The sequence below is a fragment of the Schistocerca serialis genome, chromosome 4, assembly GCF_023864345.2.
Source record: "Schistocerca serialis cubense isolate TAMUIC-IGC-003099 chromosome 4, iqSchSeri2.2, whole genome shotgun sequence".
NCBI classification, from domain to species: domain Eukaryota; kingdom Metazoa; phylum Arthropoda; class Insecta; order Orthoptera; family Acrididae; genus Schistocerca; species Schistocerca serialis.
Window position 1 is genome coordinate 825,074,487 of NC_064641.1, and position 25,668 is coordinate 825,100,154.

General features: G+C 44.3%; 1 protein-coding gene across 1 annotated transcript in view; it reads left to right on the top strand.

The window, feature by feature from the left end:
* Positions 1–512: 512 nt before the first annotated feature.
* LOC126473424 (ion transport peptide) overlaps positions 513–25,668 on the top strand; it is a 36,488-nt gene continuing 11,332 nt past the window's right edge. Inside the window, exon 1 of the mRNA XM_050100462.1 lies at positions 513–698. The gene's annotated coding sequence lies outside the window, so the exon portion shown is untranslated. The remainder of the gene's footprint in view (positions 699–25,668) is intronic.

Here is a 25,668-nt window from a genome sequence, read left to right on the forward strand (position 1 = left end):
CGATTTTGGCTAGCAAGTCGGTCGTGTAAAGCGGGCTTTAAACGCGAAGGTGCCGCGGCGACTGGAGGAGTCGAAGACGTGCCCGCGACAGACAGAGAGAGCAGGCAACAGGTGGGGGTGCGCGCGCCCCTGCCTCTCCGCTGACACACATCCAAAGTTTCCGCGCGGTGCCCGGCGGCGGCTGACGCAAAGCGGCGCCGGGGTTGCGGAGTCAAGGAACCCGGCCGGCCGGCTGCGATCTCTTCTCCTCAATGAGCCGCGCCGGCCGGCGACGGAAAGCGCGCCACACGCCACGCGCCGCCGCCCGTAGCCTCCGGCTGCCCCACCCCCGCCCTGGACCCCTCCTACGCCACGCCGACGCTGTCACTGGATTTTCCCGCTCGAGCCAGTTTTTGCTTTGAACACCGCGCGCTTAGTGACGTCGCCGGGAGAGGGGGCGGGGAAGCGGGGGCAGGGGAGAGCGCGTGCTACTATTGGTCGGCCCAGATATATACAGTCCGCCGGTCCGCATGTCGCCGATAGAGCAACCTCGAGCTGCGAACGGAGTGCATGTGTGTTTCTCCGCGACTACGAGTGCAGTATTGTGAGACAGAGTGCCCGCGCCGCAGAGCAGACACGCACACGAGCATTAACGCAAGCCGTCCCGCCCGCCGACCGCCGCTTTAAGTACTTCGAGCCGTCTCGTGCAGAACACCACGGTAAGTCCCGCAGGACTGCATTCTCGATCGAGTTCTCTCGTGCCACCTCACCTGTATGTCTCTTACCTCATCTTCAGCTTTTATAGTCCTGTTGTCCTCAGCTACGTATCTTGATATCTTGATAATTTTTACTTTTGGACCGTCTAAATTGCAACCGAACGAATCACAGTTTTTGTGTCATGCGTGTTTCGCCTTTATTCTCTGCAAGGCACCTTCAGTGGCCTAGAGTATGTACATATTTTTGTTTGTACTATTGAGTTTACATTTTGGGACGATATATGTCATTTTCTTGAACATGTTGTATGTGTCCCTCGTCCTAAAATGTACACTAAATAGTATACACAGAAATATGGTCATATTCCAGGTCACTGAAGATGTCTTACAGAGAATAAAGGCGAAACGCGAGTAGCACGAAAATTGTGTTTCATTCATTTGTAACTGGTCCAAAAGCAAAGATCATCAACATACCGTAATACTCTTACTTCATATTTGCCATTGGCGAAGACTGTCAGCGTAGCGTGCGTCGACACGCGTACTATTTATTTCTTTTGTGTATTTTTTTTAACACGAGAACCCTTTTTGAGACTACACAAAACGCTTTTTCAGTGACTGTCATACGCATATCACTTGTTTTATTTCTGAAGTATCTACTGTTGTCTGTAATGAGAGGTGTATCAATGCAATTTTGAATATTTACATAAGCATTTTAGCTTCACTCTCGTTTCACAGGGTACATAAGTTTTGGCGCCAATGTTTAGCGAAGTTTTAACTTCTTATTATAAAGGAGACCATTGAGTACGGGCCACTGACGAAGCTCTACCTGTAAAAGCAGACAAATTTGTACGGCTGTCAACAGAAATGTACTTCATTGAACGTAAAAATGCTTCCAAATTATAAGTTTTACTGCCCAGATCGCAGTTGATACGTATCTTAGTTACTAGTTTCAGCAAAGTTATATTGCCACCTTCAGATCTGTAAGTGTTACAAGTACGTTATAAGGTTTATAATTATCATACGTAATTCCGAAAAACAACGCTACTCAGTTTCATATTGATATAGAGATCGCTCTCCTTCAGAGAATGTTAGGTAATTACAATATTTTATTTACTTGCAGAGCCTGTCCCCAGAAATCACAAAAGCCGACAGAGACATAGAATATGGTTTAATGCTTATCACCACTGCAGTGTTTTAAGTTCTGGTGCTCATGTTTCTCCAATTTTAACTTCTTGTTTTACAGAAGGAAGCAAGTAACAGATTACTGGCCACTGAGGAAGGTTTAGCAATAAAGGAAGTGATACGCGTATGATTCGGTCCAGAAAAACAAAAGAAATATGAAGTGATTTAATGCCTGTCACGCCTGCACCTAATCGCAGTGCATCCCCCTTTCATCCAGTTGTACTTGCGCTTTACTGCCTCGCAGCTTTAGGTCGTTCAGCTATTCAGCATTCAACAGTGGTTCAGTTCTGAAATAAGCATAGTATCAGCGGAACCTAAGTATCATCACTGGACTCGCATTCGGGAGGACGACGGTTCAATCCCGCGTCCGGCCATCCTGATTTAGGTTTTCCGTGATTTCCCTAAATCGCTCCAGGCAAATGCCGGGATGGTTCCTTTCAAAGGGCACGGCCGACTTCCTTCCCCGTCCTTCCCTCATCCGATGAGACCGATGACCTCGCTGTCTGGTCTCCTTCCCCAAACCAACCAACCAACCTAAGTATCATAAAAATACCATAATGGCTTATCTGCAATATCTCTGGAAGATGCTGCAATATTTAGGTTTCAGTATTTCATTTCTATCTCAAAAAATGCTCATGCTGTTGCTATATCTTTGGCTTGACGTGAGGATGGTGCTACGAATCAGCTACACTCCAGTCGCTGGCAAGGCGTTAGAATAGTGGAGTGTTGGATTTATCGTGCTCACCTGCTATGAGTTTTCCTAGAGGTGTAATCTCATCTGTTAATGCTGTAGAGAGCACAGGAAGACTGAATGGAGGAGACGGAGTAAGGGTGGCCGCTGCGGCTCATCTGAGTCGAGGTCCGTCCGCAGTTTTTAAAGAGCCCGGCCGTCACTTAAGAGCGGTGGGGGGGCAACCGCGTGATGTAAGTGACGAGCTCGCTGCGCGCTACACCCGACACGACCGCTCCTCTTGCGTCCACTGTTTTTGTGTTCAGCCTTTTGCCCTAGCAGTGACGAAATAATCATTGTCAAAGTTGTCACTGTTCTCCTGGATCAGACTCGACTGTAACCAAATCGAGGTCACAAGCAAGCGTCTCTCTCTCTCTCTCTCCCTCTCTCTTTGTGTGTGTGTGTGTGTGTGTGTGTGTGTGTGTGTGTGTGTGTGTGTGTGTGTGTATGTGTGTGTCTGTGTGTGTTTGTACGTGTCTTTACTTATTATGAGGGTCGAGAAAGGAGTCGTTATGTACAGCCAGGCGGGAATGTTGCGCGTTGCGACGAATAGGGGAGAAAAGTGACTACAGCGGTAGCAATGTTTCTGGTTTGGTAACAGCGACACACGTGTACGGCAACTCTAACAATGCAGATTCTGCTCAGCGATGTTAATCCGCTTGTCGGCTAGCCACCACTTTTGCATTCTGAAGCTGCCGCCATTAATTAAACCTGTGGCAGAGAACGCGCTAATGAGGTCTGTGACGCTGTGTAGCGATTGCTGCAACAGCAGCTCTAGCAAGCCAGCAAGAACTCACTTTTCCTCGTTTCCTAACACTAACAATGCCGTTTGTCCCAGAAACTGGCATTCTAAAGAAACGTCGCTGTTTATATTATCAGCCTCTCCTCCTGGTCATTAAATTAAGTGGTACAGTTTTTCCATTGTCTTCATCAGTTACACAGATTGTTTTTTCACGACTAATTGTTTCTGCGGTATTTAGCGCATGAAGGGGCAGATGCGGTCTTCCTGGTCAGCAGAGATCGAGATCAGCGCCTCATAATGTAGTCTCTGGTTCTCCGTTCTTCTGAGGCCTTTCGCATACGGACCGCACAACAAGCGACTCACTCGAAACTGCTACTTCTCCCTGAGCAAATAAAGAACATAGGCGTCTACTCTGTCCGGCAGACAATGAGAGGTTTTTTTTTTTTAAGCAATGCGCATTGTCTCACGTTCACGTCATTAGTGACTGTGTTGGCAAGCCCGCAAAAGCACGAGAGGAAAAGTAGCACGCTCCTGAGTTACGGTTTTCAGAAAAATACTCTGCCTTAATGCAGAGCTGTTCGAATAACGATTTTTAAAAGAACTGATTCTATGTTTTCCTTCTTTATAAAGTGAAAGCTGGTCAGCAATGTGACTACAAATGATAGTCGGTTGTGAGCTCGCCGAGTCATGAGAGACGCGGAACAAAGCGCGCCTGTCGGCTATGAGCGCTATAAAAATGGCCATTAAAGTGAACACACGTGTCACCTGACATTCGCTGACAGAACGCCCGCCTGCTTTTGACGTGCCTCTCATCTTTGATGTAGGATGAAATTGACGGAAACGCGGCCCTCTTCTCAAATAGAATTATATTTCTCTCTCTCTCTCCCTCTCTTGCCTTTATGATGTGCTCCTCCTCAAGATAATAACCATAACATCTCATGCATATCACAATTTAAAAATACTAATAACGTTTTAGCAAATGTAATGTTGTAGAGACATTTCATAGCATAGTCACACAATTCTTTCTTGAATTACTGTGCCTACGAGTGCATTCAAATGGCTCTGAGCACTATGGGACTTAACTTCTGAGGTCATCAGTCCCTTAGAACTTAGAACTAGTTAAACCTAACTAACCAAAGGACATCACACATATCCATGCCCGAGGCAGGATTCGATGCTGCGACCGTAGCGGTCGCGCGGTTCCAGACTGTAGCGCCTAGAACCGCTCGGCCAACCCGACCGGCCCTATGAGTAGGGTCAACGGTCACAGAAGAAGTACTGCTGATATCACCGCTCTAACTGAGGATCTCATTACTTTCCGATAATCCAGATATGAGCGTTCTGCGATTTTCGTAAATCACTCAGATAAATCAGAAAGACTATGTATGTATTCTTATTGAAAGTCAGTAAATTTGAAGTAAGCTCGCCGTCCCTACCTGGCCCCTGAAGACAAACAGAAATAACACACAACGAGCCACTGTTCGGCTGAGTATGCGATTTTTCTGCGTTAATGGGTAAATTGATCGTTTCTATTCTAAGGAAATTAACTGCGCTGCACGGAATTTCTCTGCATTTCTCTTCACATAGAAAGAGCAGAATATACGAATGAGAAGCAAAAGCTCGGGTTGGGGGGAGAATAGGGAACGAAATGGACCGTGGTCTTTCAAAGCAGCTATCCCAGCATTTGCCTAAGCGATTTAGGAAAGTCGCAGAAAATATAAATCTGCATACACGGACGGATATTCGAATTGGCGCCCTCACGAATTCGACTTCACTGTCTTAACGTTATGCCATCTCCTCGGTACCAACGGTCGGATAATTCAACTACACTGTTGGTGAGTACGATTTTCGACGAAAAGAGTAGCACTGCTATGCATACAAGCGAGTGTATATCAGACCGCCTACAGAAAATGAAACATGAAAAGTATCGACTCCGGTAGTCTGCTCTGCGTAATAACAAGCTACGAAAGCATGCTTTCTGCTGGTGTGGAGATGACGGACACAAGACGTTTAATTTCCTACACTATTGATGGAAAATTGCTGAAAACACTATCTGCCGCAAAATATCTAGGAGTTACTGTCCACAGCGGCGTTAAGTGGAGTGACCACATAAAACAAAGGTAGGAAAAACAGATGCCTGACTGAGATTCATGGGAAGAATATTGATGAAAGGTCACAGTGTCACTCATCACCGAAGGAACTGATGTCAAAAGCGCTTGTTGGGCCGCTTCTTGAGTATTGTTCATCTATCTGGGATCTTTACCAGGTAGGACAGAGAGAGAAAGAGAGAGAGAGAGAGAGAGAGAGAGAGATAAGACCCAACTACGAGCGACGCGTTTCGCCACGGGATCGTTTAGTTGCGCGAGGGGTTACAGAGTCGCTCAGCAAACGCCAATGGCAGACGTTAGAAAGACGTTGTGCATCACGTAGAGGTTTATTATTGAAACTTCGAGAGAACACTTCCCGGCAAATATTATTTCCTCCCACACACATCTCGCGAAATTACTGCGACAAGAAAATTCGAGAAATTAGAGGTAATACAGAGGCTTACCCACAATCATTCCTCCCACGTGCCATTCGTAAGTGGAACAGGGAATGGGGGATCAGTCACCGGTACCAGGACTACTCTCCGCCATACTCCGTTACGTGTTATGCAGAGTAAGATGCAGATGTAGATGTCGATATTGCATAGTGGGTTTTACACGACACGGAGGACAAAAGGGAGTTTACTTATGAAACTGAACAAGAAGCATCTCTTCTTCTACGCAGTCAAACAATTTCCAGTGAACCTGCAGTTAGCGAAGTCTGCAGCATGGAAATGAAAGGTTTATCGTAATGAGGATAGGAATTCACGAACAACCTCATTCGTTAAATTGTAATTACAAGAAATGTATATGCAGCGGACAAAATACAGAATGTGACTCAACAACAACAACAAATCAATTCTCTTCTCAAAGATAGCTGTTTCACTAGAAGAGATAAATGTATTTCTCGGCACAGTCTTGAACAAGACTGTGAATGGCTCTGAGCACTATGGGACTTAACAGCTGTGGTCATCAGTCCCCTAGAACTTAGAACTACTTAAACCTAACTAACCTAAGGACATCACACACATCCATGCCCGAGGCAGGATTCGAACCTGCGACCGTAGCAGTCGCACGGTTCCGGACTGCGCGCCTAGAACCGCGAGACCACCGCGGCCGGCCAAGACTGTGAATTTGAATGCGTAATTACGTGATCATTTTACTGAAGGCTGACGAGACCGAACTCTGTTATTCGTGAACGTCTTAAAATCGTCATCTCGTATAGTAATGCTAAGAAGTGACTTGAAATGAGACGATTACGTGAAATCAGCATCAGGGAATGCGAGTGGAAGAATTACACATGCTGGAAGGGTTGCAATGGATTTCAAAAGGAAATCACCTACGAGTCGCTACTACGATAAATTTTCGAGTATTGTCGCACTTTTTTGAGACTTTACCAAGGAGGAATGGCAACAGACATCGAAAAAAATTCATAGCTCATACGAAAGTGTAACAATAATATCTTGGGAACTTAAATGGGATCCTTTGAAGAAATACGACGTAGTTCTCGCGAAACCGTGTTAGGTGAATTTAGAGAAAGAGTATTTGAATAAGATTGCTTGATCATTATGCTACCACCAACGTTTCTTTCGGATAGGGACGATGAGAATAAAATAGGAAAGGTCAGGGCGCGTACAAATGCATATAGAGAGTCACATTTCCCCGACCACTACGAGAATGGAATAGCAGACAGAAAAATGGGTCTGAGCACTATGGGAAACAACATCTATGGTCATCAGTCCCCTAGAACTTAGAACTACTTAAACCTAACTAACCTAAGGACAGCACACAACACCCAGTCATCACGAGGCAGAGAAAATCCCTGACCTCGCCGGGAATCGAACCCGGGAACCCGGGTGCGGGAAGCGAAGACGCTACTGCACGACCACGAGCTGTGGACGAATAGCAGACAGAACTTGTGACACTGTTATTATGTACCCTCCACCATCCACTATATAGTGACCTGCGGAGTATATTTGTAGATTTAGATGGACGTATTCAATCGTCTACGATTTTTCCAGGTGTCCACTAGGCCTAATTCCCATCGGAAATAAATGTCAACTGAGGAGAGCGCGGTTGGCAGATAGGAGTGGAAACGTTCACGCGTCCGGCCCATCGTTGTAGGATAAGGCCGAGCGCGCCCGAGAGACGAGAGGTGAGGCGAGGTGGTGTGGCGGAGCAACAGGTAGGCGGCGTGAGCGGCCGTCGCCAGGCTGTCTGCTAACGCCGCGCCGGCCCGCTGGCGCCCGTCCACGCGCAGAGAAAGCGCGCTCCCCCGCTTCTTCACTTCTCTGAATTAGAAAACCTCTGAGGCACTGCTTCGCTCTCAGTCCCAGTGAAAGTCCTGCCTTATCACGTAGCCGCTCAACAAACTGACAATGTACAACGTTTCTTCCTGATATTCATACCCAAACGGCGGAAATTTGTTCGGAATGCGAGATAATATTTTGTGTATAGTTCAGTCCAAGGGAAAAAAAAACGGTTTGTCCATCTCTCATCTCCCTCAACGCAACAAAAATATGCGATTCTACGCGCTTCTATAGCCGACGTCGCAGCCGGCACGGTAACTCATCGTGTTCGGTCAGAGGGCTGGCTGGCTGCGTTCAGCAAGAAAAAAGCTGAGTTAAGCATCTAACGATGAACTTGAATGGTGTCATGTTACGTCCACCCAGATCAGATAACGAGAACAACAACCAACAAAATGAAAGAAAAGGTCGCTAACACACGCTTGTACGGTGGCACTCGTATCTATGGTACTCGTCCGACCCTTGGTAGAGCAAAAAATTTTCATCGGTAGCATTATGCTAGCAAGGATACATGGCAATGTCCCGGGATAAATTCCAAACCTGCCCACAGTGTCTCAAAGAGTGATGACATGTGATGGTGGTCCGACCGTCGGACGAGGATGTTAAGATTGGCGGCACCACTGAGGAGCCAATACCGGGTTTCACCAACCCTCCCCTCACAACATAAAAATGACACTACACTGTACTAGGGCTGTAAATCTACTGTAGGCTACCTAAGTAAGCGTAGACTGTAGTCGTTTCCCTAGTAGCTTTGGTCAGTTAAGATCGTAAACGCGTCAATTGTACGTTAGGCGTGTTGCATACCTATTGGGCGTTACCTCATTTCGATAACTTTGCTTGCGTATGAGCGGAAGCGGTGACATGTCTAGAAAGTGAGCGAGGATATATACAGAGCCACATAACCTACGGAACATTTTTGTTCTACATAGTTATCCTCCCATCTGTTATTTAAAAATAGAGTGTTTATAGCAAAATTGAAAATGTCATTATTTAATTCAGGATTTATTCTAAAGTTGTTGATTTGTAACGTGAAATAGAAGGGCGTTGTTGTTAAAATATACAAAACACAGGTTTCTCATATGGCGCTTGAAAACGAAATTTCCTGATGACCTCAGATGTTAAGTCCCATAGTGCTCAGAGCCATCCTCAACAAAAAATAACAGTTATTTACAATAGTTTGTGTTTGTGCGTATAAACTGTACTTACATCAAAAGTAACTGTTTTCGTTAGATAGAAACTCCGAAGCTACGTGAGGGGCTATTTTTTAATTATGAAACGCAATTTATATTTTGTAAGGGTATAAAATATACAATGCACTAACACTGAACAATGTGTGTGTGGTTCTAATTATGTGTAAAATAAATAAACAAACAAAAACAAAGAGACCTCGTCGGCTCCCAGTTCCTCTCTCACGCATTCATTTATGTTTCTTTTCCTACCAATGCTGCCAGTACTACTGGCAATTCTATCATTTACTACGTCATTTATGTAGTATACCAAAACTACCGAATGGTCCACACATCCATTACTGTCACCTACACTCAATATGTACGCTCACTATACAGCACCCACACTCTGCCAAGGGAAGGTACCAATGTGTGCGAAGAAAGAAAACATTTCCAATTCCTCCGCTGAATCTACCCCTAGAGTTCTACCAGCCAACCATGCCATACAATTTACTTACTTAGAGCGACGTCAAAGTTTCGGCTAAGTTTTTTGTATGAAAAGAATAAAAAGACTGAGATTGAGAAGAATAAAAAGAAGAAGCCTTAAGATGTGATGTGTAACAGTGTTTCTATCTCTTTACGAGGCAAGTAATGTTAGTCATGCTTTCAATGCGTAAATAGTAACCACCTTTTCAAGAGCTTACTCTGAACGGCTCTAAGATATCATTACTAGTCGTTACGTCCGTCGGGTTGTCGCAGATGACGGTTAGAGTCAAACATACTGTCACCATCGATGTCATTAGAATAAGTGTACAAGCTCGAAAGAACAAGGGGCAGAAAACGAATTGGTCACAGGTGCGTAAAAAAACAAGTTCTGCATTCGACCGAAGTTGCACTACAACTGGTGTACCGAAGATGTTGCTCGCCGTAAGAAGGACTTTGCAAGTCCATGGCTCCGTAGTAATCTCTACAACTGATAGACACAAGAAACTGCAGACAGAAAAAACCTACCTCTACCGCAGAGAAGATATAATACCAGGTGGCATAAAGCGTTTCTTGAGAGGTTTTGCTAAAAAAGTTGTATTGTTGGGGAAATCAGAACTGGAATGACGTGAGGTCCATACGAGACGGGCTACTGCGGTCTCTCTATTGGTAGGCAGCACTGGTCTGCCTCGTGCAGCCAGAGCGTGCTTTGGCGGTCTTACAGCAGTGCATTATGTTGGCACTTGACTGTCAGGGAATACCCGCAAAGCAGTCTCCACAGATTCTTGGCGGACTGGGCAAGTCATCTACGGAAACTGTGTTATGACACATAAGGTTTCTCTAAAGAAGTACAGGAAAACTGCATATTCTTGTATTTTATGACTACTTCAGCGAACAAATGATTTCGTTAAAGTTTTGAACAGTCGCACTAAATGAGCGTTTGAGCATTTGTGTACTATGTCTAATGCTACGTTTCCGACTGAAATTTTTCATCGTGCGACTCTTTACATATTGGTTGGAAAGGTCTTTGACTATCACGAAGGATCAGGAAGTCATAAAATCAGATCACTTACAGTACGTGTGGCGAACAGTTGTAGTGATATCGTAAGCAGCGTCCCATTCACCGTGCGAACAAATTCATCATGAGAAACCTATCACGAAGAGTAGCCTCTGATAAGATAAAACAATAATAGATAAACCGTCATGATTCCTGCAGAACACGTGTGAAAGCGTGTAATCGTTGTAAATGCGCAAAAAAGATTAGAACCATCGAAAGATATGTATGTTAACATAAATGACAGTGCCAGATATCGGCTTTCTCGATAAACTTATCAAAGGAAAGCTTATTATCAAGAGCTAAGCGAATTTGTGAAACTTCTTTTGTCAGTTAATCTAGTCTTCAGATGAGCTGATCAAGAGATACATTGAGCAATAAAGCCGTTTTTGGAGGGACATTACCAGTTTTTAATGGTTCAGCAGCGAGTCGTGACATAGTGATCTTCACTTACTGTAGAATTTACCGCGTTCCTATGCTTCCACCACTTAACAGAAATCGGCCAAAAAATAGAGAACGAATTTAGCTCAAAGCAAAAGCTTCTTGTTGGTATACGTAATGACTTAATAGTTCCGAGCAGTACATGACAGAAACAACAAGATAACTTTGTACCGAGATATGTCAATTTTATGTGAATTACACAAGTAGATTACTTTTCCACTTCGTTTTAATCCTCTCCAACAATATGATGCAATAACACTATTTCCAAGTGCCGATGGAATACCGAATTCTCTAAAGTTGCATATTGCCGTAGTAGTTTATAAAAGTGTGACTGTAATTATTACCTCATTAAAGTCTCCTTCACAAAGAGGGTAAATGACGCACTGTCGAGTGCAGCTGCGTACTATTACGGTCGGTTTACGCTGTAACCCCCTGTACTTTTCACAAAATCGTCTCATATTGCTAACAAACTCGATTTTCGTCTTTCAAGGAGCAGACACTTTGTGTTCTGTTTTTTCTTCCTCGCACCTCGAACTCTCAACACAGATCGTTAAGCCCATATGATTTTTCTGAGGTCTGCAGTATTAGTAGCGACCTATAAACTTCTCGAAGACGTTAAGTACAATCTGTTTCTCGCCGCTCTTTAACAATTTTCCGCACTTATGTGTCACTGCAGAACACGAAAGCACCTCACACATTTTCATAGCGCGTGTGAACAAGACCGTATGAGCAGGACAGGTGGGACAGGGAAAGCAACTGTCCAACGAGATTTGACACATTTAAGACAATGATTGGCGAAAACAGTGACGATTATAATGCTTTTTTGTGCCTCATTACGTCATTCGCGCTAGAATAACAAAGAAATAACTAATGCAAGTAGGGCCTAGTTACAGTGATATCACATCATCTAGCGCGGGGCCCACGAGAAATATGGTACCTGAAACGAACTTGTGACGTCACGCTAGTCGTCTTGTCCGCTATACTTCGCGAGCCCTAGGCTTACAGGAAATCAGTATGAAATTGAAAAGGTACCCACTAAAGATCTTAACTTTGTCGTGTGATGTGGATACTGCTTGCATTTAAACGCGCAGTCAAGAATTATTAATCTGGTCTGAAATAGTTGCTCGCTCCCCGCTGCAGACAGCTGCTAGCCCTCGTAAGACCTGCAGTGTCACGTGCTGTGACGTACGCGCCACGGCCTGTCTTTCTCGTGGGCCTCGATCTAGTGTAGAAGAACTGCACCCGCCGTCTACACGCTGAGCTTGGTGAGCGAGCGTTTGTTTACATCAGGGTTAAACTTAAAACTGCGAATAAAGCACAGCAAAGAGCTGTGCTGTTCAACTCTACCTCCGAGTTGAAGATAATTTTATTTATTTACCAAGAAATTATTAAAAACAAATCCGAGAGAAATCTAAACTAGGATGAATGGGGTGAGGTTTGTACCTCATGCGCATCCCGAATGCGAAGGCGTCCGGTATATTGACCAGCGTGCCGCCACTATCTGTGTTTGGAATATTTGTTACGGTGAACAGACGAAGAGACGTGTTATGAGTCCCGGGTAACGGCCAGTGTTTACCAGAGCCAGACCAGCGCAATGAAGGGCGGTCTTAGCTGCTGCCTCGGCTGTTTGACAGCACAGAGCCGTATTTCTGCGACGGCGTGCGTCACGTAGCCCGAGAGCGCGGGCACAGTGCCCCGCGAGGCTAGCCAGCTGCCAGCTGCCGTCACACCTGTTGCCACGGCGTCGCGTTTGCGTTTGCGCCCGCGCGCATCCCAACCCAGCCTTGGGCGGCGGCGCGCGTGTAATCGCCGATCACCGGCCTCTGCTGGGACGCGGCCAGATACGTGCGCCGCTTTCTGAACTCCGGGGCATTAGTGCCACTCTGGTTGCTTCGCGGGCTACTTTCTGTCGTTAGCGGATTAATTTTGCTTGCGCCCATTCTACGGCCAGTGTTCCACTCACCTAGGCAACGAGATACATCCTGACTTCAATATTTGTACCACAGACATACAATGTCGATTATTACAGGTATCTGAAATCAGTCTTCACAGTTACTACAAATGTGTATTTATCTTTAAGATACACATTTCGTTTTATCCATTTAAAACGTAGACAGTGGTCTGGAATAAAACATAGTTACTATTTTGGTTTGCTTATAGATTTAAAAAAAATTTCGTCACAAAATAACTTAAGTGTGATTTTTACTCTTTTTCTTGGTATTCTGTAAGCAAAATCACTCTTCTATATATTTTGTAACAAACACGCTAAAATTATAAATATGTGTCATTCCAGGCCACTGATGATGTTTTAAATGAATACAATGAAACGTTTATGGTAAAATAAATACGCATCCTTTAGTAACTGAAAGACGAATTTCAAATATCTTTAATAATTGTAAAACAACTACCGACACTATGGCCATACGAATGACACAAGCACTATCGAATGTCAGATTACAATCAACTCCCGTGTGTTCCTCTCGCACTTCTTTCAATATTTTTCGTTCCTAGGAAAAAAAAGTAAATTTTAATGTGAACGAAGAAGAAAAATAAATTGTGTACGTGCCTACGACCTTTGACGACACGGATTTGTTCTCAAAGAAGATTCTGTGTTTTTGTGTTTTTTCTGTATTCTTTTGCCACAAAATGTAAATCCTTGCTCAAGGAGCCTGAAAATGAAAGGGCGAAGAAGAGCGTTACGCTAATGTTGCTAGTTTCTCTATCTTCCCGTTTCTCTCTCTGCTCGTTACAACAAAATTTAATTTACCGAAAATAACAAAGACATACTTTTTTCGTGACAGTTTTCATACTACTGACTAAGAATAAAAAATATTGTAAAAAATACGTGATGAGCCCACGTCCACGGAATTTTCCTGTGATCAGAATGCAGTCCTTACACCACTTGGCTACCGCCCCGGTTAGCAAATAATGTCCTTCATTCGTATATCAGCAACGGATGGAAATTAGTAATTCTTCGATCTGTCGAAAACTATTATGTAGCGAGCCTCTATTTCCCCCCGCCCCCCCCCCCCCCCACCAAAAAAAAATCCTTATTCTTGAGTGTTCTAACGTCAAAATGAAATTCCTGCTCAGCCAGACAATCTTCAGCCTAGACCCCATACAGTGTTGCCCCACAAATGTTGCCCGCATCTCGTGGTCGTGCGGTAGCGTTCTCGCTTCCCACGCCCGGGTTCCCGGGTTCGATTCCCGGCGGGGTCAGGGATTTTCTCTGCCTCGTGATGGCTGGGTGTTGTGTGCTGTCCTTAGGTTAGTTAGGTTTAAGTAGTTCTAAGTTCTAGGGGACTTATGACCACAGCAGTTGAGTCCCATAGTGCTCAGAGCCATTTGAACCATTCACCCACAAATGTTGCGGAGAAGCATAAACACTCAGATTCTTTCAAGAGGTAATGTATACTGCGTGCATAAATGTCTGACAAACTTAGCCACTGCACGCACATTTCTTATATAAAAGAGTCAACAAATAAAATGTTACTCGACGTAGTAATTCGTGCGACCTTAGGTAAACAGAGGTCATTCCTGGTAGCTACGTAGTTCGCGTTAGCCTTGAACAGCTGAAATTTTATTTCGCTTGCTTGCTCCGCAACGAGTTTGCTGCTTCCGCAGTATGAGAAATGAACTCTACTTGTACACTACATAAAATCGTATCTTTTGTGTGATTAACCGTTTCGTGGTCATTTTTAATGTACATAAATATTGTAGGTCCGCCTTTTGTCAACCAAGAGAGGCGGAAATTACGGAACTATCTTACAGCGTAATAAAAGACTCCGAGCAGTTTAATAATTTTCATTTTATTAGCACATGGTAGCGGTAACGTTATTTCTGTCAGACAGCATGTCAAGTTAGGTGGACAGTGAACAATTATTGCCTAATACGTTTGTCGTATGTATTAAGTGGTACAGGTTGCTAGGAGAGGCGCGGCGCCTGCAAGAAATTACGTAGGCCACCCACATAGCGTCGGCGTGCATGTGCTCGAGCCTTCGGGGCTCTCCTCTCCAAATAAATTAAGTCTTGAGTGGTGTCGCATGTAAATTAAAATACTTTAGTATTTGCAAACTTCAAGTGTCACACTTTGCTGTCATCTGCCTTTAAAAATGTGATTTGATTCATGCTTGGGAAATTGCTACATATGGATAGTATTCGGAATACCTTAATATTCTAACTTGTGCTCCAAACGATTTTGAGAGGTTCGTGGTGTGAAATAAAGATGGTAATATTCGCGTGTTGCTGAGAATATACATGGAGTAAACATTCCGAAATGGCTCAACGTACGCCCTCCGACAATAGTCAAATGTTTATTCATAGTGGTGAGTCAGCTACAATAGCAGAACGTTTAGTTAGATGATCACGAACGGTTTCCCTCAGTCACTAAAGAATCGTTCCTAAATTTATAACAACATCAAGAAATAACGTGTCTGCATAACGAAGGAAGCGTTAATAGAGACAAAAACACTATTCTTTTAATCATTTGAAAGCGAATATATCCGCATCGTCGTATTTGTGCTGACTGATAGAAAAGCTTTCATTCAAGGTAGTGGTAGCGAATCAAGCTTAGGGTGACAGATTTTTTGAACTCAAGTATCCCTGAATACTACGTTGTATAATGTTGTGTAACTTAAAATAAATCTGGAACAACAAGAACATGGACCACACTGCAACAATTCCACTAAAACTGCCATGTTACACTAATTCGCTTCTCCTGTTCCAACCAGTCTTGTCCTTTCTCAGACAACGGATTATAGTGTCTGTTTTGCTTTACTTTCTTTATGAAATTGTCTCAGTTAGGATCGACGATGACGTGGCCAATGAAAGCTATCATGTTGAGCAATCAGTTACAGGTAATAAACTTCGCGTTTAGTTTTTCTGGTTTATTACACGAACACTAACAGTGGAGTTATAAAACTCTGAATATCATCTGTACGCCACACTCTTTCACACTGAAACTTCGATTGAGCCATATTTCCTGACACGGCTAAATAATCTAACACTGATCTTCCTACATTAAACAATAATTAACTGTAACATTACCCAGACACACATATCGACGTGTCCACATCTCAACCTACTGCAAACTCGCAACTTGCGTCTGCAATGTACGACTTCGTGAACTCCAGATATTGTCCCAGACAAAGGTAACTTTCTACCAGTTGGTTCAGATTTAATCAGCTGTGCTGCATGAGTACCGATACATGACGGTATATGCAGCCATAGTGAAGAATTAATGAAAATGTCACAAAACAAGCAATAAATATGATGTGTGAAGATGTATGTACCTCACAGCACCCTTGGAAAGCGGCGGTTGCGGGTATGAAGTGACATCCAGTAAGTTTCACGTGATAGTACAGTGACATGGCGCACTGCCTTTACACCAGCCGAGTCTGTTACATCCTTCAACAAATGCAGTGCCGATAGCTTCAAAGTTAAAAGTCTGCTATCGTTCTCTCTGAAATAATTTCCTTTGACTTCCAACGAGGAAGAGATGTGTGTCGCGACGGCTCTCCACGTTAGCAAAAATACGGCGAGTCGCGGCGCAGCCAGGAGTGCAACACGGGAAACCGACTCGCCGCCTCGGCCAGCCGTCTCACTTGCAGAAAGCCGATCGCGACATCCGAGCCAGCATGCGGTCGTCTAGCATTACGGACGTCCGCGGGCTTCGCGTCTCCCACCGGCGCGTCTGTCACTTCGTCACCGTTTGCCAGCTTGTAACCAACTAGTCCACATCACAAGCTTGCTTATCACTGTAATAACAACACAATCAGTCATCATTAGCGGACGAAAAACCCATATAATTAAATGGTTGCGATCGGTCAGCTGTGCAACCCAGAACTCTGTTCGGATTTTATTTACCAACAAAGGTTTTATTTGCGACTTTGCTCTCTTTTCCACGCTTTCTTAGATAATATGCTGACAATTGAAACTTATCTATTGCTAGGTACAAAGTTCATTATATAGGGCCGTTACACAAGGTGAGTCATTTCGTGAATGGTTCAAGATAACGAAACGAGGTTGTCGGCGAGTGAAAGTACGCAAAGGGGCACATAATTTTGATGTATGGTCAATCCTTTTAATTTTTTATCAGTCTAGGTATTGAAGCAAGTATGGAATTCTTTTTCCAAAATGGAACAATGTAATTTCATTACAAACTAAGCCGTTACTCGTTTCGTATACATGTTTTTTACTAATTTTATGGCTTGCACTCTATATTGATAGCAACGGAAGACTAACTATTGGAACTTACGAGATGAAGGAAATAAATTATTATTTGGATATTTTAAAAATATAACTATAAATACAAGCCTAATGGAACAGAATCTTAGGAATGTTTTAAAAAGTATGTAATTGTAATTCTTCCGCCATTTTAAGATTTGTCAGGTTCTGCTTTGATGTATAGAAGACGCACACATATAGCGCAAGGAGTGGGAAAAGACAGGCGCCACCTGGTTTGTCAATATAATTCTTTGGTTTTTGCACTCTTGATTTAGTACGACAGCGCATGGCATGAACGCTTTACTCGCCATATGCCACCTATGACTTGTAAGTATTTACCGCATAAATACCGATTTTTTGTTTTGTGTCACAGGCCAAAATATTTTAAAAAATAATTATCAGGTATTTCATATCGTAAATATTTTGCGTACGTATATTTTTCATGAAATTTTGTATGCTGGTGCATTCTAATGAGTTTATATTCCATATTCTTGTACATTTTCCTTATAGTACGTCTAAATAAAAAATTGTACAATTTCTAAATCGATCATGAGAATTAGATACCATCAATAAAGGAGCTGAAAGGATCATCCAATAACGGTATATTAATTAAATACAGCTAAACGCCCCTAAGGTTCCATCCACGAAGATAAATCACGGACACACAAAAATGTGTGTATTGATCAGAATTAGTACTACACTGTCTCCACGTAACACTGATCACTTGATTTACAAGACGTTCGGTTTGCCAAAGTGCAACACTGTTTTCTTCTCCTTCTACAGCGTTCAACCCATGGGCTAGTTTGCAGTAGCACGCAATTCCACACTTCTGTCTGCCTTCTTCTTCATTTCCGCATACGCAGGACACGCTACATCACGCATAATCTGCCGCATGTATCACATCTTTGGTTTCTTGTATTCTTCTGAACATTGGTAAGTCTATCTCTCTAGTTGATATTTAACATCTTTTTTAACACAAAATCTCCAGAGTTTGTAGCCGTCTTCTCTCTTGTTTTCCAACTGTCCGTGTTCCACATCCTCCTATGAGCCACAATGAAACAAATACTTTCATGACGGTTTTCTTATTTCGAGACAGATGTTCCAAACGGCGGATAAGTTCTTTCTCAAACTTGCCTGCTGTACCTTGCCCACCATTTCTCTCCGCCTTCTGCCTCCTCCAAACAGTAGCGACTGTGGCGGCAAGACGGCCGCTGGAGGCCAGCGCCGCCGGAACTGGACGCTGGAGGCCCGCCGGCGGCTCGAGGTGAGCCGCGGCCGAGACGAGGTGTGGCGAGGATGTTTGCCAGAGCGGAAGTGGCGGCGAGGCTGCGGCCTCTGCTAATCTCGCCCCGCCTCGTCACCACACGCCGGAACTACACCCGCAAAAGTCAAGGCCCGCGCCCGCATACTGCCGTAATAATGCGTTTCCTGCTTCCACCGCACCAAACCTCTTATGACATTCTGATCCGCCGTCTCAGTTTCACATTCACCCACACTGGGTTTCACAATATTTACTATAAAACATATGTGTTCAGGGATTAAACTCTTTTCAAATTCCCATTTTCTGATATTTCTGATATCACTGTGCGCTGCTTCCGATTGCTCGCTACTCATTTTTTTACGAATGTGACATCGTTTTTGGACTTGGGTTCGGCTTATCTAACTTACTTTACTAGATTCGTTGCCTGACAAGGAGAACACGGCAAGTACCGTATCACGAATTCTCAGAAACTTCGCTAAGTGGAAGAGCAGTCAAAATAAGCGAACAAGACCTCGACTTTCTGAGAAAACGACGGTCAAACTTTTCGATGTAATTTAGGTGCCTTTAGCGCGCTCTAATCTCAGCTGAAATGGCTGTCGTCGCGGACCTTCAATTTTGCGCCCCGTGTTCGAAATACGATTATTACTTTTATTTTTGTTTTTCGTTTATCTACGATGTCCGCAGAAGATTACTATACAAATGTTTCTTATCAAGTTAACGGAAAGATTGCTCCCTATATTAACTGTAAAATTACTAACTGGTTTCACAATATTTACTATACAACATATGTGTTCAGGGATTACACTCTTTTCAAATTCCCATTTTCTGATATTCCATTCTTATATCATCTCTTATATTGATTACATTATTGAATTACTATGTTTACTCTTCAGGAAGTCTGGTGCATTCCCTTGGCTAATAGAAACAGTCGATACATCGTATCACGCGAAGTTAGATTTGCCACAGTGACATTTCTTCGTATGAATGTCCTCGGGAAAGACACATAGTTAACACTGCTCAAGATTTCACGCGTTGGCAGTGATTTCGCGGCAAACCACACATAACGGATCACTTTACCAAAAATGGCGTTTGTAGTTGATTATGAATCAAGTTACGCTACAGGAATTTCTACGAAAACAATTTCAAACAAGTTTCTCTTTCATTTTTTTGTTTTTTTCTTTTTAACACAATTGGTAGAAAAATAAAGACAACATTATTTTAGTACACACGGGAAAACATTCGTGTAGTGATCTTCTACGGAACGGGTAGATAAATGAAAAACAAAAATAAAGTAACAATCGGGTTTCGAACACGGGGCGTAAAAGCGTGAAGCCGCGACGCTAGCCGCTGCGCCTTCACTTCGACTGAATGATTTATCCGCTAAAAGGTACACAAATTACCTCTAAAACTCTGGTCGTCGTTTTCTCAGAAACGATCGTGTATTTACGGATAAGCCGAGACAGGTATTCTCTTATTTTGACTCCTCTTCCACTGAGCGAAATAGAGTTATGGCACCTGCCAAAGTGCTCGGAGTAATGTCGGTCTATATCTACATACGAAAGGCTTGTGCGCGTACATAGACACAGACTTTTCTCCATGACCACCCACTGTCACCCACTCGTGGTTGCGATGGTAGATAGCCGTTGGTCTCATGCCGTTACCAAGGGAGTTTGGTCGCGGTACGTGGCAGTGCGTGTGCGTGGCGAACAAAAAACCGCGAAATATGGAGCAATAAATACTCTCAGGAAAAGCTATATACTCTGTGATTTACGAAAATTGCCGTACATGTGAAAAAGTGTTTATTGCTTCACTGGTCCGACGTAATATGATGCTTGCGGTGTATCGTTATTCAGACTTTGATAACGGGGCGTTATATCAAATAGATCAGTTTTTAATCAACAGAGACACAAAGAAAAAAATCCTTATAGACACAACGATAAAAATACTCGTAACTTACAAATGAATAATCGAACGGTACACTACAACGCTGCCGCGCGGGGTGGCCGCGTGGTCTTGGGCGCCTTGCCGTTGTTCGCGGGGCTCCCCCCGTCGGAGGTTCGAGTCCTCCCTCGGGCATATGTGTGTGTTGTCCTTAGCGTAGGTTAGATTAAGTAGTATGTAAGCTCAGGGACCGATGACCTCAGCAGTTTGGTCCCATAGTAACTTACCACAAATTAAAAAAAAAAAACTACAATGCTTTCGAATAAACATTTCGCTTATTCTTCTTTAGTTTAATCCTTTTCATAATTTAGCGCGTTTTAATCAATTACTTCGCTTATTCTTGGCTTTCATTATTCTTCGTGAACATAATTCCATGCCATATATTCTGACCGGGCAACGCCGGGTTTCTCAGCTTGTATGGTAGAAACTTCATAGCCATTTTAAAACTTCAGTGAAAGACAACACCATTTTCCCTTGCAGGCACTACCAGTATCATGGTATCGAATATACGTCAACACAGGGGAATCTTTCTTGGTAATATATTTTTGAGCGTCCATAACGTGGACAAAATGTCAACATCTCCTACGGAGATCTTCAATGTTATCTTTACGTACACAAAAAGCAACTTTCATCGCCTTTTAAAATGCTTTGTGTGTGCCGTATTTGTCTAGTCTCTTGTTATCTGAACTATCGACAGAGATTTCTGTTTCCCTTCCCCCTTCTCGCATGGAACCATAAATCATGATACGATTTCGAGACTGATGCTCACAGTCGAACAGCATTAACCACCGTATAAGTAGAAAATTTCGTATCCTGTATTGAAGTTGAACTAGTAGCTGTCAGCAATGGTTTGTTTTACTGTTTTTGATGTGAGGTTTATTCTGATTTAAGCAATCTGCATCAACATCGCCATCTGCATCTACATCATTACTCTGCAATTTGCAGTTAAGTTCCTGGCAGTGGGTTCATCAAACCACCTTCAGGCTAGCATTCGACACTCTAACAACCCACGGCAAAAAAAAGAATTTAAATCTTTCCATGCGAGCTGTGATTTCTCGTATCTTATTGTTATGGTCATTTATCCCTATGTAGGTGGGCACTAACAAAATATTTTCACAATCTGAGGAGAAAGTTAGTGGTTGAAATTTCATGAGATGATCCTGCTGCAGCGGAAAACTCTTTTGTTTCATGCCACCTCAATTCGCATGGCGCTCTCGCCCTTATTTCGTGATAATACAAAACGAGCTGCTCGTCTTTGAACTTTTTAGATGCCCGACGTCAATCCTGACGAGCAGATTTTAGTTATGTAAATATTATCGTGTAGTAGTAAAATTAAATACGAGAAGTACGTGAGAATATAGCGAGGATACATCAGTATGTCCTTGCTCGATGTGGCGTTTCTGGGTATTCGACAAAGGGACTTTGCTTTACACGATGATCAGTAGAAAGTCATTTTAAGGCTTGTGAGCGATGTATTGGCGCTAGTCGTAGAGCTGGTTTTCTTCCTCCGTCGCATCTTAGTAAGTCTTATAGGCAAGTTGGATAAGCTGAGACAGACGTGGTGTCTATGTTGACAGTCTCGAAACGTCGAAGCCGCGAAGAGACCAGTGATACTTTGTACAGAGATATTACGCAGCTCGGAAATAGAAATCGACGCGCGACTCATCTTGTGGGGCTGGAAGGCGTAACCCAGCTTGCGGACTCCGGCGCGGCTCGGCGACCGCCGAACCTTGAGGTGCAAGTGGCTGCAGTACCTCGCGGCTGAGAAACGAAGCGACGGAACCCGCGTCCCGTGACTCACCGCCGTGGCCTCGCAGCTGCCGCGGCACAAAAACCCTCGCACCGCCGTGCTGCCGCCGGAATAGCTGTGCATGTAAACGCGTGCGAAATTACACAACGCTGACTCACTTTGCGCCGCGCCGCGATCCCGCAGCCGTTACCCGGACCTGCCTACAGTCGCCTGTAGGAAGGGCACATCGCTCGCGCTCTCTCTCTGCGGGGATGTCCCACAAACCGAGGCGCCGTTACACCTTCGCGCTGCGATCTGTACAGTCGCGATGAGTTATTTTTTCTGTTTAACGCGTTAAGATCCGATGGTTTTAAGAACCTGCTACGATCGTATATCTGCACCGAGTACAGCGTTGTTCGCAATTAAATGAGCTGTTTCCTGGTATATCGAGTAAGTGATGGCGATGATTTAACAAAGGACCGATATTCTGCAGGAATATATCTACGTATATGATCTACAAGCCACTTCACAATGGTTGGCGGAGGTTACGTCGTACCAGTATTATAGAATTTCCTGTACTATTCGATTCCCGCGCGTTGAGTGGAGGGAGTTAAGACTGTCTGTTTACATTTGCTTCTAGACTCAGCAATCCACCGCAAGTTGCATGGCGGAGGGTCCTGCCTCGTTTCGCGAATGGTGCCTCCAATTTTACTTTAATGTTTTTTTCGCGAGTTATATTTAGAAACAGCAATATGTTGCCAGACTCTTATAGGAAAAGACCAACGGTCGTGCCGAGGTGGATACACTGATTCCCATCAGATCATCGAAGTTAAGCCCTATCGTATATCCAGTTACACAACGCGCTGTTGACATTTTCACCTTTGCCTTTACGGTAGAAGGGACAGAAGGGATGGTGGCGTCGAGTCCCTGATCACCAGTCTTTGCGCCACGTGTCCTGGATTCAATGCCAAACTTTTCCGCAGTATCTCGTGAAGTGAGGGGATGCTACACTGTCGATGGTGATCCTTCCGGCGCCCTTTGTGCTCTTCGGGAGGAGTAGGCTGTGTGCCGGCAGCGTGTTTCACGCTCTCCCTTCTCTCATCATTTTCAACACGAACATGACACTACACTACACACGCACACCTTTTCCAGTCAGATACACTTAGCTTTCATACTTCGCGAAGGAAAGGTACCTGTGGACACAAAAGGGTAGGGAAAAAATCTTTCCATTTAGTCGGCTCAATCCGTCTCTTGGGGCTTCCCAGCTATTTCTTCTAGCAATAAACGCTCTCTGAGCTTTGATAGTAAAACACAATGCAATAGACAACTCCTCTCTTGATGCGCCTCCCACTGGAGGTGGATGATCATCCCCGTGACGCTTCCTCGCTTACTAAACGATCCTTCGGGGAAAATTCCTACTTTTATTTCGATATTCTTTATTTTGTATCTGGTATAAATTGTAGACTGAGGAGAAAAAAGCGGACGAACAAGTATTTTGTAACCTACTTTATTTCTGGGTGAACTTCATTTCTTGGTATTTCTTTCAATAAATCTCATTCTGGTTCAAAATGGCTCTGAATACTATGGGACTTAGCTTCTGAGGTCATCAGTCCCCTAGAACTTAGAACTACTCAAACCTAACTAATCTAAGGACATCACACACATCCATGTCCGAGCCAGGATTCGAACCTGCGACCGTAGCGGTCGCGCGGTTCCAGACTTAGCGCCTAGAACCGCTCGGCAGTGAGGCGCTACCATAATTTAGACGCAGGACTGTCATTTGGAAGACGCGCGGCTCAGATATCCCTCTGGACATCCAGGCTATTTTCCTTGTGTTCCGTAAAACCATTAAGACGAATAGCGGGATTGTTCTTTTGAAAAAGACACCACCTATTTCCTTCTCCACATATCGTCGACGGGACATTAACCCTAACTCTCTTCTCCCTATAAAATAAATAAATTAATTAACTAAAAAACAAATCCGCGACAAGTTCTACATCTACCCAAATATTCGTAAGTCGCTGTACAGTGACTGATGGAGTGTGCTTCGTGCCGTTATTAGTCTTCCCTTTTTCTGTTTCATCCGCGGATGGAGCGCGTAGATAATGGCTGACTGTGTACCCCGGTGCGTAACCTACACGTTTCCACGGGACTTTTATCACTGATCGAGTCACTCGAGCGTTTTCCATCGCAGCAGTAGTAACGACTGCGTAGCGTACCTCCGAGATGGACAAGACAGTTCCTGAAACGTGAGATTATGCTGTCACGCTTCCACGTTACACCGGTTTTACGGTCTTGCCCCTACCTACGCCGTCCGCCGGCCGAGGCCCCTTTAAAAAATACGCCGGTGGATACGTGCGACGCCTGGTTCCCAGAAGAGGTAGGCAGGCAGGCACGCGGCAGGTGGCCGGCCAGAATTACACCTGGACCGCCGCCGGCAGGCGGCTGCCGGGGCCGGTTTTTGCGAGCGTCCACGGTCCGGCGCTCATTCTCATTTCGCGGTGAGCAGTCGATCGTGGCGGCAACATCTGGGCAGCGCACAGCCGCGCACGCTTAACAATCCTGTTACCGTGGCGAGGCAACTGCGGAAGTACCCTAGCCCTAAGTAATGAGCCAGCAATCGCGCATCCTCACACTACATTCCGGAATAGTTCAAGAAAATGACCGAGTCATATTTGCTCTGTTGCTACACTGTAGACTATCTTGGATCTCGCTGTAAGGGTTCAGCACACTATAGACCGAAATATCACTGGAGACAAAGGGTTCGTTCAAACCTGACAAGGATCGGTGAAGGTATCTCACACAGCAGTGGACTAAGAAAAGCCGTGGAGCAAGCTGACTGCTCCAGGAGTACAAAGCGTTACTCTTAACTTTTACGAACCTATTGTTCCAAAGCGGGTTCACCTCTCTTGATCGAATACAGCACAATTCAAATTACATGTCTAACGATGTAGGCATAAATCACCGAATCACAGTCCGCCCCCAGTAGCTGAGTGGTCGGCGCGACGGACTGTCAATCCTAAGGGCCCGGGTTCGATTCCCGGCTGGGTCGGGGATTTTCTCCGCTCAGGGACTGAGTGTTGTGTTATCCTAATCATCATCATCATTTCATCCCAATCGACGCGCAACTCGCCGAAGTCGAAAGACTTGCACCAGGCGAGCTGTCTACCCGACTGGAGGCACTCGTTACACGCCATTATTATGGCGAATCAGAGGGACAGGAAAAAGTATCTTCGACAACGGCATCACCATCAGGCTTTTACCACCTGAATCTGGCGCATGAAACAGCACGGAGAGCTACATTTTTATTGCATATTTCATCCTCTGTCTAGAAAAGAACTTATAACTTACGAGGGCTATTCGGAAATTACTGTCCGATCGGTCGCGAGATGGAAACCACGGTCACAATCAAAAATGTTTTATCTGTAACAGTTAGCGACACCTTCCAGCTACTCCTCCACACAGTCACCGCTCCCATTGAGACATTTGTCGTAGCACTGTACAAACTTTCCAATACCCTCGTCACAGAGGCAGTCGTCTGTGCTTTCCGCCACTTCTCTACGCTAATCTGCAACTTCTTTCCGCGCTAAATTGTTGTCTTCACAGCCAGCGGTTCATGTGAGCAGAGATGA